Source organism: Bison bison, unplaced genomic scaffold, assembly GCF_000754665.1.
Source record: "Bison bison bison isolate TAMUID 2011002044 unplaced genomic scaffold, Bison_UMD1.0 scf7180017864471, whole genome shotgun sequence".
NCBI classification, from domain to species: domain Eukaryota; kingdom Metazoa; phylum Chordata; class Mammalia; order Artiodactyla; family Bovidae; genus Bison; species Bison bison.
Window position 1 is genome coordinate 25,735,772 of NW_011495032.1, and position 6,822 is coordinate 25,742,593.

Below are 6,822 nucleotides of genomic sequence, written 5' to 3' on the forward strand. Positions count from 1 at the left end.
GGAAGGAATGATGCTAAAGCTGAAACTCCTACTTTGGCCACCTCATGTGAAGAGTCGACTCATTGGAAAAGACTGATGCTGGGAGGGATTGGGGGCAGGAGGAGAAGGGGACGACAGAGGATGAGATGACTGGATGGCATCACTGACTCGATGGACATGAGTCTGAGTGAACTCCGGGAGTTGGTGATGGACAGGGAGGCCTGGCATGCTGCGATTCATGGGGTCGCTCAGAGTTGGACACGACTGAGCGACTGAACTGAACTGGGGGTTTATTTTATAGAGTCACAATCAGGGCCAGCTACATAATTTGTATGCTTAGTGCAAAATGAAAATGTGGGGTCTAAGCTGGTGATGAAGTCAATCTGTCCTCACATGAGTTTGCTCCTGTAATCCATGGTTGATGAGAGGGTGACCCCCAAGGGATTGGAAGTCCCCATGCTGGGACAGTGTTGTTTACCTGAAATGGGATAGGCAAAGAAGCCCCATCTGGTGAAAATGCTGTGGTGTGGCCAGCCCAAGGCAGACATGACTTTTTGCCCTGCCTCAAGATTGCAGAGCAAACTGCTTGCTGGATCCCAGCCCTCCCCACACCTGTTCCCAGGCCCTCCAGTGGAGGGTGACATGGCAGAAAGTGGGCCTCCCTCATCAGCTCTCTTACTAATGCAGTCTTACTGCTGCTCTGGGTAGGAAACAGCCATGGTAATTAATGGGTGAGGGTGGGGAGAGGGAGGCCAGGCAGGGTCCAGGGCACCAGGAAGCTGGTAACAGAACATGTCTAGGGAGGCAAGGAAATAAACTCTAAGTCCCTAGTATATACTCCAGGGTTCCATTGGACTTCATTTACAAAAGACAAATTCACAAGTAAAATGTGAGAATTTCACTGCAGTGCCCTCTCAGTGTTATACCCCAACATGGGGTCCTTCTGAGCAGTGGGCTTCTGAGGACTGCACTGGTTGCAGCCCATGAAACCAGCCCTGGGCACATCTCACCTTATACATCATTGAACTGTGACTCAGTGGTTTTTGAGCACTGTGTTTTCTGGTTTATGCCAGTCGTTCTTGCAAATACCCATAAATGTCTTTTTTATGATTTATCATCAAGTGATTTAAGCCTCTCTAGGATGTCTTAAAATTATTTACAAAATAAGCAACAAATAGATGCCAAACTTAAAAGCAATTTCATAATACACATTTTTATTAAAGTTGCAAAAGTGATCCAGTATACTAATAGTGGATTAAATCTTAAATCTTAAGCCCCATTTAAACTTCTGTTTTCTTATATTTTAATCATAATTGCCAAACATTGTTTTCTGCTGGAAGATAAAGTGGGATTTTCCCCCTGAAATCATCAACATAAAACCCTATGAAATATTTCAATGATATGAGTCATTCACTTATTTATATGGTTGGACATCTAGATAATAGGAATCTATGAGAAATATATTGTTAATTTCTGTGGAGGAGGAAGTAAGAAATCCTACCAATGTATTTTAAGTGTAGTTAAATTCAGCATTCTTTTCCATTTAAAAATACCAAAATTATTCTCTTCTAGTCCTTTCTTTCCAAGAGGCTACATAAAATTACTTTGACAAAGAGAATCATGAGTCACTTTTTTGCTGTTAACCTCTTTTACATTCCATTTCATGAACATAGCAATCAGTGGTGAACAATATTCTTATTCTTACCAACCTTGTACTATACATGTGAGTCTTGTTGACATGTACCATGGTGTTTAGTTAGCTATTTTGTCAAAGTATAACCTATTTGTTTGCAATATTACTGAAACTGATAAGAAATATTGTTATTAAAAAAAAGCAGCTTTGGAAATTATACATGCTTCAGTGAATGTTCAATATACAGGTTCTAATGGTATTAATGCATAATCAGAAAAACTGGTACCTTTCAAACTCTTAGCAATTCATGTTATTAAGGGAAGTATAGTTATCAGTAATAAAAACCTAGTTAGTACCTTTTGAGACTTGACACTCTATAAACCTTTAACATAATTTAAGACAAAGTGTGAACAAAAGTAGCTAATTTTAGAAATCCAGTTTTTGTGAACTGATTGGTGATCTGTTCTGCTGTGGGAAACAATGATCTACTTTATGCTTTAGCTCTGAAATGTACACGTTTCTTGTGTGTGGGGGAGGGAATATGTAAAGCCAATTTCAGTGGAAACTAAAACTTTGAGGAATTTGTATTCTTTTCAAAAACATACCTTTGAAGATCAATTACCTACTCCATTGGTTATATCTATACACAGAGATATATTATCATGGAAGAATTTCAGGGATTATATTGTGCATTCTCATGATTTAATGGGAAAAAACATCTTATTTTTCCCAGGGAAGGGAGCTATTTTGTGGTCTATCACAGGAAACTATTAGGATTCTAAATATTTAAATATAATCCTTTCAGGTTTTATCTTGGGATATATGTTATTTCTTCTTTCTAAGCATAATATCTTCTTGAAAAATGCTTTTATTGGGTGTTAGGTAGTATGAGGGGATTATTGTTGATTTTGTTAGATTTGCTAACAATATTGTGGTTACTTGGCAAAATACCCTTATTTTTTTGGAAATTTGTAATGAAGCATTTAGGAGTTAAATGTCATGATTACTATAATTTTCTTTAAAATTCTTTAGCATAAGAATAATATTTTATGAGGTAAAATAGAAGCTATTTGTTACATCTAGTCAATGGATATTTGTGTCGTAATTACACCATTTTCCATACTGTATATTTGTAATTTCCAAAGTAGACAAAAAATGACTTTCAGTACAAATGAAAATATATATTTGAGACTTGGGGACTACTGACTTCCTGAAAATGGGAAGGGATTTTTTTATTCTTACAGACTAATTTTGGAGAATGTGTATTCTTTCCAATTATTTTTAACTTATTTCTTAAAATGTGCATTCATACAGTTACAAAGCATGGGAAACTCTATTACACAGTAAGGCTTTAAGAAAAATAGTTTGGTACACTTTAAACCATTAAATAAATATGCCTAAAATTGAGACCAAGATTTAAATAACTAAAACTGAGACCAAAATTTCATATGATAAAGTGTGCCTTTAAAATATAAGGCTTAGATCACAGTCATTTATTTTTTGATTACATATAGAAAATTTGTTTCAAAGATTTAATATGTTCAAATTATATGCACTTGGTATTAAAATTTCCAGTAGTCTTAAATTTGACTAAAACTAAATATATATATAAATGTGTATGAACATATTAATCACTGATAATTACTTTTCTTATTTGGGGTAAGACTGGGAACTAAGTTAACCATGTCATTGCTTGAGTAAAAAACTCTGCTTTGCATTTCTCCTGATTATTACTGTGTAATATATCAAACAGGGAACTTAATTACTTAAAAAGGAATTCTTTTAAATTTCTTTGAAATATATAGTCATTGAATTGTATATGCACATATATATCAAGTATTGCCTGATAAAGTTATATAGCAGCCAGAAAACTAGTTTTGAGAGTCTCAACGTAAAGAAAGAAAACAGTCCAAAGTATCTTCATGAAGAGTGCTTCCCTGGTGGCTCAGCAGTAAAAAAATCCACCTGCCAGTGCAGAAGACACAGGAGATGCAGGTTCGATCCCTGGGTTGGGACGATCCCCTGGAGAAGGAAATGGCAACCCAATCCAGTATTTTTGCCTGGGTAGTCCCATGGACAGAGGAGCCTAGCGGGTTACAGTCCATGGGGTCACAAAAGAGTCAGACATGACAAGTCACTCAACAACAATAAATCTTCATGAAGAAGGATGGCATTCTTATTTAATAGTTTCCAAACATTTAAGGTAAAACCAGGAAGCTCCGTTGTGTGTAAATGAAACAGATGGTATTATTCTTTAGGTGCCATAAATGTTATTTGTTCTCTAATCTTTAAAATGTATGAGAAAATACAATAATATAAGTACTAATTAATACTCAGTGCTATGGATTTTAAAGCTGGTAGGTTGATGTCATTTAAAAGTTTCTGTTTGTTATTTAGTTGCTAAGTCATGCCCGACTCTTTGTGATCCCATAGACTAGCCATCCAGGCTTCTCTGTCCATGGGATTTCCCAGGCAAGAACCCTGGAGTGGGTTCCGGTTTCCTTCTCCAGGGGATCTTCCCGACGCAGGGATCCAATCTGTGTCTCCTATGTCTACTGCATCGACAGGCAGATTCTTTATTGAGCCACCTAGGAAGAGAAACTGATAATCTGGAGAAAAAAAGATATACTGATGAAAGCATTGTTTATGATGAATTATATCAGTGCTGTGCAGGAAGAATCTGAGGGGAACGTCGGAAGTGAATGGACATGTCTTCTAGATGTAAGAGAAGCAATTGTAAACTTCTCAGGTAAGCAAATTTGTTTATTTAGAACCCATACTTTAAGGCAATATATTATTGTGCTTTACCTTAATTTTCTCATTTAGGAGTGATATACATCCAGAGAATTCCATAGTATCTTTATTTCAGCAGAAGAATTTGACACTTTTTCACCAGTTATGGGATCATGATGAAATATTTGATAAATGTGAGTCCTTTAAGGTACAATCACAACTGGCCCAATTCAAGGTATATTGATTGTGGCTCTGACCAACTAAGTGAGTCTTATAGAGCCAAGCCATTGGGCCCTCTTCTTGGCCTTGATTTATTCAGCATTCTTATTAAAGGCAATAATGCACCCCAAAGTCTTGCTTATTAAATCTGTAGATGATGTGAATCAAGATTATTTCAATAGATGGTAGTGAGGACTTAAATTTGGTGAAAAGTCAAGGCACAATTAATTGGAAATAAATATCAAGACCTGCAGTTTGATTTTTAAAAAATCAACTGCACTCAGCATGACTGGGCTAATATATTAAAAAATCTACAAAATTTTAAATGCTTACTTTGAATCAAATTGGTGATAAAATTACTTAAAAATGTTGTCTTGGGCTGTGTTAATAAAAGTGTTCTTTCTGATTTGGGGAGATAATAGCCTTACTGTTCTCTGAGAAAAATAATCCATGCTCATTTTAGAAAAACTAAGAGGAGCAGGAACAAACACCCTACAATCCCACCAATTATATATGCACACGTGATGCATGTAGTTTTTATAGATTTTTGTAGTTGTCTTTTTTACTGAAATGACCTTGGTGGCAACAGAAGTGTGTATCTATGTTCTTTGATCCTTAGATTTTGCTGAATATTAAAAGGCCTTCTCTCCGTAGAGAGTCCCAGTTAGGCCTTCATAGCCAGAAGGGCAGTTTCATTGGCATCACCTGGGAACTTGTTAGAACCATAAATGGGGGCAGGCCAACTGATTCAGACACTCTAGGGGTGCAGCCTAGCACTTCTGTGTTTCAACGAGCCCTGCAGGTGATTGGAATCCAAGGAGTTTGAGAACGGACCTGAGTTTAACCCTTTGATTTTTCAGTTAAGGAAGCTAAAATCTGAAGAAGCTGTCACAAATTAATTTGAGAAAGTACATACTAGAATCTTTCAGTGATTCCTAGGATGATGAGTCAGCCCTCTGGGGAGAACTGTTTATTGGGCTAATTACTAAGCAGTACTTGAAAGAATGCCAGGTGGAAACAAGTAATGGGGGAGGGTGTTTAGCATTTAACTTAGCCTGGTGGACCTCTTACAGCTCAATAGTAGACTTTGATTCATTGAAATTAAGTCTAAAAGAAGAGTTTGCTTGATCTAATAATGTTAATCCCTGAAGCAAGTTTATGTGCCATCTAAGTAACTACTCCATTCCATCACTAAGGCTAAGGAATATCTCTAGAGTGTGACCCTAGAGCTCTCATTTTAAAAAGCGCCTCACACTTAAGTTTGAGAACCACTAATACAGAAGACATCTTTAAGTGGTTAAGAATAAAACCAGTCAGACTGGAACATTTTCAGTATCCTTTAACTTGGGTTTCACAGAAAAAACTCAAAACAATTTGCTAATGTGTACATCAAAAAGCCAATAAAACAATGGGAAAGCATTAAAGTGATTTGAGACAGCAGTTTCCTCATTATCAGGGGAGGGAAAAAAAGGGGGTGGGAATCACTAGGCAGGCCAAGAGATCACAAATGCAAGATTTGAAATAATAGATCTTGCTCTAAACTGCAAAGGCAGTCAGCCTTGACTTTCCATGGTACAAATAAAGGTCATGGACTTCAGAATATATCAGCAGTTGTCAGAAATTTCAGTTTTTAAAAATTACATGTGTGGAGTAGTCAGATTTAGGGGGAAAAAAAATACAGTACAGAATAGTAACTGCAAGACCAAAATGATCTAGCTTGAATTTTTGTGGCATTTAATGTTATCCAAGGTGCTTTCACATAAACTTTTATTTTATCCATGTAATAGCCCTGTGAGGAAGTAAAGTACTAGAAAAATCGTTTTTGAAACTTTAAATCCTTAACAGGTGAGGGAAAAAGTTGATAGAGAAATGATAAAAAAAAAGGTTGTCACTGAAGAAGAGTAGCACAGAGCAAGTGGGAAAAGCTGAAGGCCAGAGGATGGGCAAAGGAGAAAAGAACCCCTAACCTGGCAGGGGAAACAGTGTTAATCGGCAAACAGGTGCAAAGAAGCTGGAGGGCAGGAAATTTGGGATTAGGAAACTGAAATTTATTTATCCAAAGAGGATGAATACGGTCAAAGATGAAGAGAAAAAAGTGGGGCGCACGCACTTGAAGCTACATGGGAGTTCAGTGGGGCTAATATTATCCCTCAGGCCCACTACCATAGGGTTGGGCCCCAGGTTGAGGATAACGCCGAGGAGAGTCCCTGAAGAAGCAGGCGGGAAGACCGCAGAGCCGGGTGGGCGTTCACGCAGGA

General features: G+C 37.2%; 1 pseudogene; it reads left to right on the forward strand.

The window, feature by feature from the left end:
- The window catches only part of LOC105003839, a 7,303-nt pseudogene extending 834 nt beyond the window's left edge, over positions 1-6,469 (forward strand).
- Positions 6,470-6,822: the final 353 nt, after the last annotated feature.